This window comes from Camelus ferus, chromosome 13, assembly GCF_009834535.1.
Source record: "Camelus ferus isolate YT-003-E chromosome 13, BCGSAC_Cfer_1.0, whole genome shotgun sequence".
NCBI lineage: Eukaryota > Metazoa > Chordata > Mammalia > Artiodactyla > Camelidae > Camelus > Camelus ferus.
In genome coordinates, this window is record NC_045708.1 from 66,931,649 (window position 1) to 66,946,420 (window position 14,772).

At 37.3% G+C, this 14,772-nt stretch overlaps 1 pseudogene; it reads right to left on the bottom strand.

The window, feature by feature from the left end:
* Window positions 1-586: 586 nt before the first annotated feature.
* The window catches only part of LOC116668102, a 49,564-nt pseudogene continuing 35,378 nt past the window's right edge, over window positions 587-14,772 (bottom strand).

A 14,772-nucleotide genomic window follows, 5' to 3' on the forward strand; every position in this document is an offset into this window, starting at 1 on the left:
TTCCTATGCATGCAAGGTATAGTTTTCTCTGGTTCCTTTCATTACCTTTGGTCTGTGTCAAGGTGAAATTTTCTTTATATCCTGTGTAGTTCACCGAATTTTTAGATCTCTAAATTGCTTTTCACCAAATATGAAGAAATTTTGGCCATTATTTCTTAAGATATTTTTTCTGCCACATTCTTTTTATTTTTTGAGAGGAGAGGGGTAATCCCAATTACATGTATATTATTAGCTGACATTGACTTATAGACCTGAGGCTTTTATTCATTTTCAAAAACAACTTTTCACTCTTTTTTCAGATTGGACAATTTCTATGGATCTGTAGTCAAGTGGACCCTTTTATTCTCACCTTCATCTTATGTATGCTAAGCCCCATTTTTCATATCAGATACTGAATTTTTAAATTCCTGAATTTCCACTTGGTTCTTTTTTATAGTTTTAATCTGGTCACTCACTGTGGACCATATTGTCCATTAACTTCTTGGACATGCTTATAATATTTGCTTTAAAGTCCTTGTCTGCTAATTCCTTTATCTGGATCACCTTGAGATCTGTTTTTATTGACTGCTTTTTTTTTTTTTTTTCCCATTAAGGGTTACATTTTCTTGTGTCTTCACATGTGTAGTAATGTTTGGTTTTATTCAGGACATTGTAACATTACAAGCAAGGAGTCTGATTATGTTATAATCCAGTAAGCTCAACTTCAGAAAGTGCTGACTTTTGTTCTGGTAGGTTAATTTTACTGCATCAGGCCAAAATTTAAAAACTGTTTATGGCAGCAAGCCCAAAATTTAAAAACTGCATATGAGCACATCATGTCTAGCAATTGAAAAATATGGTGCTTTATAAATCAAAAGGAAGGGTATTATAAATATGTTTTTGAGTACACCAGGGAACTTACTTTAATGAAACAAAATCGCACAAATTTCTCAAACTGTGATTTGGTCTCTGCATTACAGAAGGCTGAAACTGGGATGGCTGACAGTTTCTGAAAAATAAATAGGAAGATAAAATAGGAAAAATAGGAAAATTACTTACATTTTAAATATTAATTTTAGGACCACAAACATTAGAAATAGTTACTTCTAAATATTAACAATGTCTAAAAGAAAAATGTTTTTAAAATCCTACAAATAGCTACGAGTAGACAATCATGTAACAAAACTAGTTATCATTGTTTAAAGCAGATCAGCAGGATTCCTTCATAAATTAAGTATAACACAGCACAATACTGCAAAGGCCAATAAAATATTACCTTATTTTTAGTCATCCATTTCACAAATTTATAGTCATAAGGTTCACTGCTGTCCTTCATATCAGAGAAGTCTGCATCTAAAACAACAGTAAAACTTGAACGGCCTGTATATTATGTCTGAGGCAACATGTATCTCATTTGTCTATGAAGATTCAAACTTTCCTCGGAAGATATCCACAGAATCTGCTGGAGACTCACCCTGCATGGTGTGGTGGGAAGTAAGGGATTCACAGGTGAGCTTTACAGACACTCTGAGGCAGTACTCAAATACACATCTGGTTGATCATGCTTGTGTATGTACCTTTTAGCACTGGAAGAGAGTAGGAAAGGGGAAGGAAGGAGTGCTGCCTTTCCATTTAGAAATAATATGTCTCTAAGATCATTATTATGGAAATAAAACTTAAATTTACAGAGTGTTCGTCCATAATAATTATACCCCCAAATAGTAATTCATTATTTATTAGGTTGTAAGCTCCACAAGGGCAATGCAACCTATCATTATCCACAACTCCTAGATCATGTCTAGTATACAAGTAATGAGAAGCATTTTATGGAATGAATGAATGAATATTATATATTATTTATGAAGAGAGAATGTCTGTGTAGTTCTTCCAAGTGATATTTTTATTGTTTCCTCTTCCAAATATTATGCTTAAATTTTTTTTAATTTGGTGAAAAACTTCAAATATGTATTCCTGTATTTATCTCTTGCTCTAATCTTGCTTTAAATTCTAGGCTAGCTGTTTCTCTGGCATTCAGTTTCAGCAATCTACATTTCATATTATTTCAGTTTTACTGATTTGTACACTTAGATCTGTTTGAATGCCCTAAAGCAACTAACACTGATGGTTACTATAATCAATGAAATTTTACAATTTATTGCTCAAAATAAATTGAGGCAGTTATCTTCTTTCTTTCATTCACTAAATATCACTGGCTCTTTAAATTAACAGTGTAAAATTCTTGACATTGAAGAAAGTTTAACTTGCATTTTTTTTATGTCTTACTATGGTTTTCCTTAATGATTTTATTTCCATTTTCCCCTGTGCTTTAAGAATATAAAATTTCCATAAGATAATGCTAATAATATTCTACCATTTATTTAGTACCTCCTATTTGTTAAGCAGGTTACATGATTCTCTCATTTATTTGTCCTACAATTCTGAGAGACGCAACAATCCTCACTTTACAAATGACGATTACTATTTCAAGTTATCTGTATGTGTGTTTAATTCAGGTTGGGCTCTGACAAAAATGACAACGTAGAATGGTTAGAGACTAATTGTAAATGATGTGAAACTACTAGTACTGCATGGGTGGCTCAGTGGTAGAATTCTCGCCTGCCATGTGACTACTAGTACTCAGTGGTAGTATATGCAAAGGAAACCTGGAGAAAGGAGTGATTACTCGTGGCTGTAGGAAGAAGAACAGGAGGTTATCAACTACCTGTAATTGGCACTGGCTTTACTACTCATTTATTCTTGTAAAGATTAGAAAAGAGAAATTTATTGCCATGGTATTCAAAAAAAAAAAAAAAAAAAAAAAAGAAGAGAATAAATACAATTCTAAAAGATTTTATAGTGAAGAGAAAATTGGAATCTATTTCTTTTGAATGCTTGAGTCAGACACCCTCAAAGGAACTAAACAAAATACTTCTTTATCAAAGGTAGGAGTTTGAACCATTTTATAATAACACTAGCTTATTTAAGTAACCTATGAAAATTAAAATTGGTGGTTGTATTCTTACCATCTTCTCCATAATTATGGACCTTATTATCTCACTAGAACAATTGTAATAATCTTCTTGTTTGTTTCTTGTTTGCTAAATCAGATGTTTACCTTTTTTAGTTCTAGGATGAAGCTCATTGGTTGGGAAAGTTGCTTAGTTTAGCAGAAAAAAGATAAGTTCACTGGTTAAGACATGGATCTCTGGGTTCAGAGATCAGTTTCTGCTACTTATTATTTGATTAACCTCAGTAAATTTCTTATTTTCTATCTCATCTTTCTCAAGTATCAACGAAGATATAATAGTACCAATTTCATAGGGCTTTTGTGAGAATGTGATATTTGTAAAGCTCTTAGCGTAATACCGGCTAAATCATAAATACTGAAAAAAATATTAACCATTTAGCCATTGCTATGAGTTACACGCGGAATTACTGTGTTCATGAATTTTACAGTTCATCTTTATTTTCAAGCTACCTTCAAATGAAAGTTTTCTTTTTTTGCTTTTGTCTTTAGCAAATGGTGGGACAAACCTCTAGTATATGGAAGAATTTCTACATTCAAATTAATCTGAACAGATGAAAGAGTAAAATAAAACGAACTTGTCTTCAGATGTAGAAGGGTCTTAGAGACATTAACATTTTCCCCTACAGGTGAGGGAGCATCATAAAGAATGGGCATCCTTTCCATCATCACAAAAGGTTTTCTAACAAAAATCCTTCTGCTCCTATTACAACTACATTAGTTTAAGATCTAGGACCTAACCAGTATTGCTTTCAGGCTGGATCAACTGAGGATAGAATGGGAAACTACTTAAGAGCTTAATACAATCATCCAAGTAAAAGTTGCATTACTGTCCTTTTGATGCTTGATGTCAAATATGGTGAATCCCTTTTAGAACCTACTCTGAAAAAGTTTAGTTCCAGGGAAGATTTATTCTTACCTAAAAAGCTGTTACATTTACTTTCACCCAAGAATTACGTAACTAATTCTATTTTTCTATTTGCCTTTGCTGCCCTGAGGTTTGGGCTCAAGTTAATGCTAACTACAATACAGTTGACCCTTGAACAATACATGTTTGAACTGCGTGAGTCCACTTATACACAGATTTTTTCACAGTAATACTACTACAGCACTGCACAATCCATAGTTGGATGAATCCACGCGGAAACTCAGGTAAGGGGGGCTGCATATAAAGTGGGATCACTGATAACGGAGCTCAACAATGTGTTATACACAGATTTTCAACTGTACAGAGAGCCAGTGCCCCTGACCCATGCATTGCTCAAGGGTCAACTACCATATGACCTAGGTGACTAAAATATTTGCTTCCCCCTGCTCCATGATACATTGATATTTAAACATTTCTATTTACAGATTTTTGTTGTCAAAGACTTTAAATATTAATTAGCTGAAATTCTTGCTGGAAGCAGATAAAGTATAATAATTTCCTTCTTTTTTTTTAATGGAGGTACTGGTGATTGAACCCAGGACCTTATGCATGCTAACCATGCGCTCTACCACTGAGCTAGTCCCACCCACCCACAAAATAATTTTCTTTTAAACAAAATAATTTATGTTGAAAATCTTGTGAAGTTCCAATTCAAAAGCAAAAATGTAAGTGATGGAAGCTGTGCTATTTCTTTTTATCATTTCATGAAATGAGCTGCACATTTAGGCTCATATAGTAAAGTGCTTTCCAAACCTTAGAGTGTAGAACATTTCAAGGGGTTTTACATAAGAATGGAGCTTGGGAGCCTGACAAATACAGCTCTCCTGACAAACACATGGCCTCTGCTTCTCTCACAACAAATGAAGAAATAATAATCGCTGTTTTGTTACAAAATTGAAAGTTTCTAGCTTTATAAAATGTATAAAATTTGGTATATATTGAACATTTTTCATGTTCAGTAGCACATCACTTCACTGTAATAGAATCTTAACATTTAAAAACTGTTCCAATAGCTGTAATTTCTAAGATTTCTGTCAGAATAAATTATGCTTTTAAATTTACTACGATTAACACTACAGTTTTTTGGAAGAAAGATGTTAAACATAAAACATTATCATGCTTCTAACTTTAGATTTGTGTGGCATGTCAGAATTTCACATAACAGCTTCAGGTAAGTGTAGAACCACTGCTTTTTGGAGACAAAACTATCTGCAATCTTGCTATGTGACTTTAGGCAAGCTATGTAATATTTTGTAAGTCTCGTGTCTTTAAACATGGAGCTAACAATGCTTTTTTTCAAAAGAGTATTTGAAAGTGCTTGGCATATAGTAGACCCTCAATCAATATGCTTCATTTCAGTATACTCTAGTGACAAGTATTCCTCAGTTGCATCAACAGTCTAGAAATCATGTTTTTTAAGTAAAAAGGAACGTAAAATTGTACTAAAAGGAACACAAAGAACATGTATTACTTCATGTACCTGTTATAAGTTACACACCAGAACTAGACAGCAAATTCTACGTTTACCAGAAAACTCAGAACCAATAACTCCATAATCATGGAACAACAGTCGCATTTAAGGTCAAGGACCTAATTGTCAAGATGACTGTAAACAACACTGACATTGTGGAAATCCATTTTTCCATAAATGAAATGCTGATATGGCTTTGACACCAATCTATAATTCCATACCTAGGTTTCTGTATATTTGAAATAATAAAAACCTTTACAAACCTAGCAAAGACACATCAGCGATGATGAAGTATCCTCCATCAGGAACTATGGGTGTCAGGCCAACACTTTCAAGTAAACGTACCATCCGATCTCTTTTTACTTCTAACTCTTTTGGCAAAGAATTAAAGTAACACTCTGGGTCATCCATGCGCTTAATGTCAATCCAAAAAGCTTGAGCCAAGGCTTCCTGTATGTCAAGATTGAAAAATATAAAAAGAAAATATGATAATGTTATTTACTGCTGAATTTATTGGTATAATAAATACAGACTGAGTAGCATTATTGGCAAAAAGTCTTTCAGGGAATCACAGCTGAATTTCTGTGAACCTATGTTAAATTCTATAGATTAATGGAGGAATCAGTTACGTGTGAACGATGAATTCTAATGTGAAGAACTGAGAACGGACCATGAAAATCCAAACTGAATCAGAGGTACAGTTGTCCCTTGGTATTCTCAGAGGACTGGTTCCAGGATCCTTACAGATACCAAAATCCACGGATGCTCAAGTCCCATAGATTCTGCTTCTGCAGATTCAACCAGTGGGGGATCCACAGTCTTTGGTTGAATCCATGAATGCAGAACCTGTGAGCAAGGAGGACCAAATGTATTATACAAAGACAGCTTCCTTGGAAGTGAAAAGACATTGTTATTTCCTCTTGAGGTTAGCTGTAGAATAACTTGCTAGCTCTAAGTCTGAAAGATGACCAGAGAAATGATGAACTAGCCAGCACTTCCCCATTACCTTGAAGGACGTAGTGGAAATGAAAGCTGACCCACCGTGTCATTCCCTGTAAGTGTACAAATCCCTGCTCTAATCATTCACATTCCGGGAAGGCAGTGTAAGTCCCACAGGGATTAGAAACAAGTTTCTGGGGACATGTGGAATTGCTTCTCTACCATTCTTCAGGAAAGTCAGAAGAGAAAGGAGAGAAATTGGGCAAAATGAAAAGAGCCAGTGTTGTTTAGATCAGGCAGGTGTCCTCAGAAGGCAACAGGTCAGGAACAGGTAAAGGAGTCCAAATCAGGGCATACAAAACAACAAGGATCTGTACAAGCAGGAGGGCATAAGTTTGGTAGTTGAACTGGGACGACCTAGAATACTGGCTCTCAGAGCAAACAAGGAGATCCAAACAAATAATCAAGAACCTGGAATAGTTAAGATAGAGGGGTAGAGCGAAGTTGTCAAATCTTAAGGAAATTGATCAGAATCCAGAGATATCAAGAACTAAAGGACAAAAATGAATAAATACTTATGGAGTAAGTATATACTGAGTACCTACAGTGCACCTGGCACTGGTGATAAATGCTGGGAATGTAATGACGTACACGATAAACACGGCCCTTGCCTTTACAGAGCTTCCAATTAGCCTGAATCTGCGTGGACATGGGGGAGGGGAGAGAAAGAAAACAAAAACAGGAAAATGTCAGGACATAATTTGTTCTGCTGGAGGAACCCAGAAGTCCGGTGTGGCTAACGAGTAGCAGGAGAATGTGGCAAGAGATGACCCTGAGAGAGGACAGGACCCCAGAGAGGACCGCATGCCAAAAGAACTCAGCAGGAAAACAGAAACAGTAATAGTTCCCCAGAACTAAAACAATCTTGAATAAATACGGATCAGCTGCTTCAGCCTCGGAATCTGTGGCTCCAGTTTCCAAACACAGTTGTCTGAGGGCATGGGAAAAAAAACCAGGCATTTAGGTGGGGAGGGTACAGCTCAGTGGTGGAGCGCATGCTTAGCACGCATGAGGCCCTCCCTGGGTTCAATCCCCAGGGTCCCCATCAAATAAATAAACCTAATTACCTCTCCCCCAAAATAAAAAGTAAATAAGTAAAAAAATAAATTAAACAAACAAACAAACAGAAAAACAAGGCACTTAGCCAAAATGGAAAATAAGAGTTCGGAAAAAGATACGCCAGATTCTTAGTTGAATCTTCCTTTTTCTCAGTAACTGGCCATTCCCTACGGTAGGAGATACTGCCCTAGAAAATTCAAAGCCCAGGAGATGTAAACATCTGTCACCACCATAGAATTATTCTGGACTCCTCTCCTTTCCTCATATCCCACATGTGGTCCATTGGCCAATCCTGTCAGCTCTAACTTCAAATAAATGCAGGCCCAAGCACTTCCCACGACTTCTGCCACCCCCATTCTGGTTCAGTCCACTGCTGTCTCTCTCTCCTGGATCACTTTGACAGTCTTCCATCTAACTCGACAAAGCAGCTAGCGTCCCTCTGACGACACAAGTTAGGTCATGTCACTCCTGTGCTCAAAATTCTCCAGGGGTTTCCTATCTCACCCGGTCTTTATAGTGACACACATGTCCCTACTCGATCTTACCCCCAGCTGCTTCTCTGATTTATTTCCTCCTACTCTTTTTCCTTGATCATCCCGTCCCAGCCTCTGTGCTTCTCAGTGGTATAAACATGACAGCCACGCCACCTGCCAGGGCCTTTGCACTTGTTCTCTCATAACCAAGTGACGGCTTAACCTCCTTCAGTTCTCTGTGCAAATGTCACCTTCTCAGTGAGGCTTTCAAAGATTACTCCTTTTAACACTGTGTATTTTCCCCATTAGCACTTTGTATCCTTCCTCTCTTACATTCTTCTTCACCTACCAACATCTGACATATTGTATTACTAAAACATTAATTTGTTTATTACCTGTGCTCCCCCACTAGGTCATAAGACGTACAAGGGCAGGAGTTTTGTCTGATGTGTCTCTGATACTTAGTTAATATTTGTTGAGTAAGTGCAGTTTTATTTTGAGAAAATGAAATGGGTTTAATATATAATAAAACCAGTGTCAGGCTAGCCTTTATCATGGTATCACTTTAGAGAATCACTGGAAAAATAATTTTAAATTAGAAATTTTTCTTAATTCAGCAGTTATTTTCGCAGGAAGCAAAAAGGTTTACTGTAGCCAATATATTTGACTGTTTTGGCTGCTTACCTGCCTTCCAATTTTTTCCCAGTGTTCTGATTATTTACAGAATGATCGTACATAGATCCCTATTTTATAGACATTAAAAAAAAAGAAAACATAAAAAGACATACATTAAAGTCTTATAACCTACCCATCACTGTCTACTAATTTCATACATCCCTCTTACCCCCACAAAAGGTTTCTTATGGACCCTTCCAGAGATCCTTTAAGAAAATGTAAGTGAATAGTCTTTCCCCTTTCTTATACAAATGCAGCATAAATATACACTGCTCTTTCCATATCTTGCTTTTTTTACTTTACAATATATCCTGGAAATCTTCCCACATCAGTAAGTATAGAGCTTCCTCATTCTTTTTTTTCACTTTCCCTTTCCTTTTATTTTAAACAGCCATGATGATGAGACAGAATAATGGCCCCCAAAGATATCCATGTCTTAAAACCAAGAACCTGTAAATATGTTACCCTGCATGGTATAATGTTAAGGATCGAGATGGAGAGATTCTCCTGAATTATCTGTGGGCCTAATGTAGTAACAAGATTCCTTATAAGAGAAAGAAGGTGGTGGGCGAGTTGGTGTCACAGGGGGGGATATGTCTTGACAGAGGCAGAGGGTCGGAGTGATGTGACCACAAGCCAAGGAATGCAAGCAGCCCCTAGATGCCGGAAAAGACTTGTAGTGGAGTCTCCCTCAAAGCCTCCAGAAGGAATGCAGCAAGGCCAACACCTTGATTTTAGCTCCCTAAGACCCATTTTGGACTGCTGACTTCCAGAATTTTAAGATCAAATTTTGTGTTGTTTTAAGCCACTAAGTTTGTGGTAAGTTGGTACAGAGAAACAGGATACTAATACAGTCATATAATATTTAAATGTTTAAACAAATCATGGTTTATTAAATCGATCCATAGACGGACTATCCCCTAACTTCTGCAATGAAAATGAAATGGCCATGTACACACGAAGCTTCTGACATGTGCAGTTGACAGCTTTCGGGTAAATTCCCTTCATGAGCTTCATGAGCACGGACATCTACAACTTTGCTTGGGGCTGTCACTGTCCTCCAGAGTTTGCAGTCCTCTGTGATCCCACCAGCAATATATGAGTGTTCAAAGTTAAAGCTTCATGTATTAAAAACAAACAAAAAAACTATTCTTGATAGCAGTGAATATGTGTTTGGCCTAAATTCTCAAATTATACTAGAATTCCTGCTCAAAAAGACATGAAGAGAAGAATTAAGGCAATTCAAGTACACATAATAAAAATAACACCACCCAAAGACTTTGCTCAACCCCAAGTGACTGCAACACCTACCTGTAAAGGAGTTGCACACGTATAAATGGTGTTTTGTTGAACTGTCTGTAAATGTTTTATCAAATGTTTAGGACCAATGGACCAGCCAGCTGGGAAAGAAAACGGTAAAAGCAGATTTCAAAAATGAGTCTGATTCTAAGTACCAAATCTGATAGACGAGCTAAGCTTAATGCAATTAATAAATATATGCAATTCCAAAATGCTCATACCATGAAAGTAGGGCATGTAGTTTTAGTAGGTAGAATTATTTCAGCCCTGTTCTTTTTGTGGAATAGTTTCCAACTGGAGTCACTAAACTCTGCCTTCAGAAGGGAAATAGTGCCCACAATAGATTATCTTCTCCTCCACTGCGATGTTGCAGCTTCTGATATTCTGGAGGTCTCATAACCAGGAACAAAGCTTGTTTGAATTAGATACAGGTAAAAGTATGCCTGAATGAGGGCTGTAAGGGATTCAGCCGTAATTTTGAAACTCCCTGCTTCTTACCCAAATTCAGGAGAGGTGAAGCTGGGAAGATAAGGTTTTTTGTCCTTTTTTTAAACTGAAGTACTGTCAATTACAATGGGTCAACAATTTCTGGTATACAGTACAATGTTCCAGTCTTGCATATACATACATATATTCGTTTTCATATTTTTTCCATTAAAGGTTATTACAAGATATTGAGCATAGTTCCCTGTGCTAAACTTTTTTTTAATCTATTTTTATATATAGTGGCTAACATTTGTAAATATCAAACTCCCAAATTTATCCCCTCCCACACCCTTTCCCCAGTAACCATAAGATTGTTTACTAAGTCTGAGAGTCTCTTTTGTAGATGAGTTCATAGTATCTTTCTTTTTTTAGATTCCACATATAAGTGATATCATGTGGTGAATAAATTTTCTGGCTGTATTACATAGTGCAGTGGTTAAGTGCATGGATTCTGAGGCTAGACTGCCTGTCCCAGCTGGAATTTAAATTTATTAGCAGTGTAACCTTAGGCAAGTTACTCAGCTTCTTTGTACTTTAGTTTTGTCTGTGAAATGGGAATAATAAACTATACCTACCTCATAATACAGTTACGAGAATAAAAGGAATCAGTATGTATGAAGCTCTTAGAACCTGGCACACAGTAAATGCCAAAATGTTAGCTATTATTTTTTCTCCTTTTATATTAACATGCAGTAATCTGAACATTCTTTGCAAAGAAAAAAGTATCATTAGTTGGTTATTTATTAAAAAATCACCTAATTTTTTTCTTACTTTTAAAGGAATGATTAGGTCTCAAAAAGGGTAAAGGCCAACCAGAAAACTGGATGAGTAAATAAGGAAAACAGCAGTGAGTAGAAAAATCTGTGAAACTAAATACATGTGCATTTAAAACACACACACACAACTCTACAAGAAATAAAATGCACGCCTGTTTCAAACAATCAAATTCTCGCTCCTCTCACCTTCCAGCCAGTTACACTGAAAGTCTTTCCAGCACTCCCGATCGTTACTGTTCTCTCCCACATTCCTGGAAAAGTGGCTGAACAGGAAAAAAAGAAAGAAAAAAAAAAGGTTAAATAATTGCTTTCCAATCAATCTACAGTCAGTCTAACCTAAAAACATAAATGCCTAATGGTGTGGTCAGTAGTGTTATCTCCATGGAGATAATTTTTTAACCCAAACACAGTTGAAAATGCTACCATGCTTGAAAACATTTAAGTGGCAAAACTACTTCCCAGGGCAGGAGCGGCAGAGGTGTCTGCAGGCAGCACTCTGGGCTGGCTCAGCGCCGTGGTCACAGGAGCCAGAGCACCCAGCGTGCTCGGTGTCAGCAGCAGCTGGGTGTCCAACGCCATCACTCTGCGGCTCTGGTTCTGGTTGTGGTCCTGGCTACTGTATAGCTCGCCTCTACTCTGCTCCTTTTCCAAGTCTATTTCTATAGGATTCCTAAGGCAATGGTTCTTAAAATGTGGTTCCCACATCAGCAGTATCAGTTATCACCGGGGAACTTGCAAAAAATGGAAATTCTTGGATCATCAGAAACTCTGGCGAAGGGCCAGCGATCTGCATGCACGTGTGAGAGTGTGTGTGTGTGTTCTGCTAATGACTTACTGAGTCAGAAATCCTATGATGTATAGTTCATTCATTTAGTGTATATAAGAGCCATAGAGTTATGTGACCATCACCACAATCAAGTTTGAAACTTTTTTTTTCACCCTCAAAGGAGCTCCGTATCTGTTAGGTATCACCCACTAATGTTCCCATGGCCAGTAACCCTAGAATTTGCGCCTGAGTGGAGCCTACCTAACACATGTATTTTCTCTGCGATGCAAACCACAGCCTTCCTGCCCTTAGAAACATTAGACAGCACTTCAGCACTATATTTGGGGGCCACTTTAAACAGCAAAACCACTGTGAAAAGGACATGTGCTTACAGAATGAGCTGCCATAAGAAGGCAGAGCATTGCCTTGCTGACCTCAACTGGGAACACGCACATGGGGCAACTCTAATGTCTCCCTCCCCTGCACATGTCTGTGACTGGAGCACTCTACTCATCTGGGGGTTACAAATACATTTTAGTGAGCAGATGAACTCACAAATAAAAATTCCACGAATAATGAGAAACAACTATGTAAAAGTTTTCAAGTTGACTGACATCTTTAATAAAAATCATTCGTTCACTTACTCAGTCACTCATTAAACATTTATTAGCAATGATCAGGAGCCAGGGACTAAGCTAGGTCTAGAGAAAACAAAGATGAGGGGCTTACTGTCTAGCGGGGGCAGGGGACAAGCGGAGCAGCAGCTGCAGTGTGCAGGAGGAGGTGTCAGGGTAACCCTCTGCAGCCAGGGACGCCTGAGGCGAGGCCTGGACAACCACAGGGGCCTCTGCCCAGCAGAGAAGAGGAAGAAAGGTGTTTTGCCCAAAGAGGATTCAGGTATCGAAGTCATGGAGGTATAAAATGCAAGAGTTTGTGAACTCTGTTGGGCACTGGTACCTTGCTCCTGTTAGTCTTCCGGGGACGCTACCCACAACACTGCTCAATGGAGTCCTCAAGGGATTTCGTTGTGAAATTCTTCATACAGAATCCCACAAGGTTTTCACCTGGTTTTTTTAGAGGTACAACAGATTCTCTTGCATTGTTCTAGGAATATTAGTATGCACAAAGGGAAAACAAATACCCGTTTCTGGGGAGGGTCTAAGCTACTGTCTTCTTGAAGTAATCTTCTCCTAAGCAAACAAAGTGCCTACTAAAATGTAAGGTGGCTAAAGGAAGTTCAAAATGGATGCATATACATTTCAGTCTATCATGAAATACCTGCCAATATTTGTAAAGGTGGGAAAACTATATAAATGAGGAAAGTTATCACTGTATTTTCTGTGGAGTATAAGGAAACCCAAAACGAGAGATGAAGAAAATATTCAGAGAGAGGCGAGAGGAAGAAGGAATATTCTAACATTTGATGTAAATAATTACATCCTTTCAAGTTGAGACATTTCTAGTCTTCCAAGGTATTTCCAAAGAATACAACACATGTCCCACTTTCCTATTTGACCAGAGAACTATGTTTAATTCAGAGTATCACTTCCTTTAAAATAAAAATACATATCCAAATCAGGAAGGCCTACTAGTAAGAATATCTAAAAATAAATTTTCCTAAAATAAGGATTACCCAGAGACACTAATACAATCCTCTAACATGTTTTCAATATAAGTTACATATGAAGGAAATAAAAACTACATACACATCAAATGTAGGTTCCAAACATAAAATATCAAATCTAAGTATAGTATTTAAAAGGTGAGCTAACTAATTTCTTGATGTCTCTTTCGGCCATATAGAAGCAGATGTCTTGGAGGGGAGGGTAGAGCTCAGTGCTAGAGTGCTTGTTTAGCATGCACAAGGTCCTGGGTTCAATCCTCAGCACCTCTGTTTAAATAAATAAGGAAACCTAATTACCCCCCACCCCCAGAATAAATAAATAATTTTTAAAAACACATAAAAAGTGTTAACTCTAAAAAATAAATAAATAAAGAGTAATGTCTTTTCTTCAAAGACTAAGCTAATCAGCTGGATAATTTACAAGGAATTTTATACTAATTTTCCATACATCAATGGATTAGTACATAAATACCAGTGTATCAGTATCCATCTCTTCCAGAAGAGAAGTTTCTTTTGTTGACTGAAATGTCATCTTACATGTCATTTACCTGGAGACATCATTTGAATCAAAAATCTGATCCAATAAGAACAAATTCTATTATTTCAACAAAAAGGGCCATAAGTAATTTAAAAACATCTAGATATTCACGTCCTCTCCATCTCAGAGATTTGGGGAGCTACAGAATATAAACAGGCAGAGCAGATGACCATAGCACTGTGTGTGAATTCAGTAACCTAGAGGGAAAAAAAATCTTTGCAGGTCTGATGATTTCAAAAAACTATATCCAGTGTCCAGTACTGGTAAGTTCAGCTTGCAACTATATCAAACGGCAACTGGTCTTTGCACGTCCCCTCTATGACCCATGATCCTTAAATCGGCCACGGCAGCTGTAACAGTTATTCACTGGCAATTTAGGCTTCAGTATAAGTCAGATGAAGATTAGAGACATGATGAAGAGTGAAAACCACACCAGGGAAAACTGCCCCTGTGACAACATGGAGATGACGCCAACTGCATGATGTGTGGCCAGCAAGCCTTACGGTGTCAGACTCGAGACCTGCCTCTCTGCAGATGATGGAGTAGCCATTTTGCATCCTTCATGTAACGAAGGCTGCTGTGTTTAACAGAATACATTTTCGTGCTTTTGCACTCTCTAAATAATAAAATAGTGAATTCATTTTTCTTGTTTTAACTTTATGAGTTATTCTAAC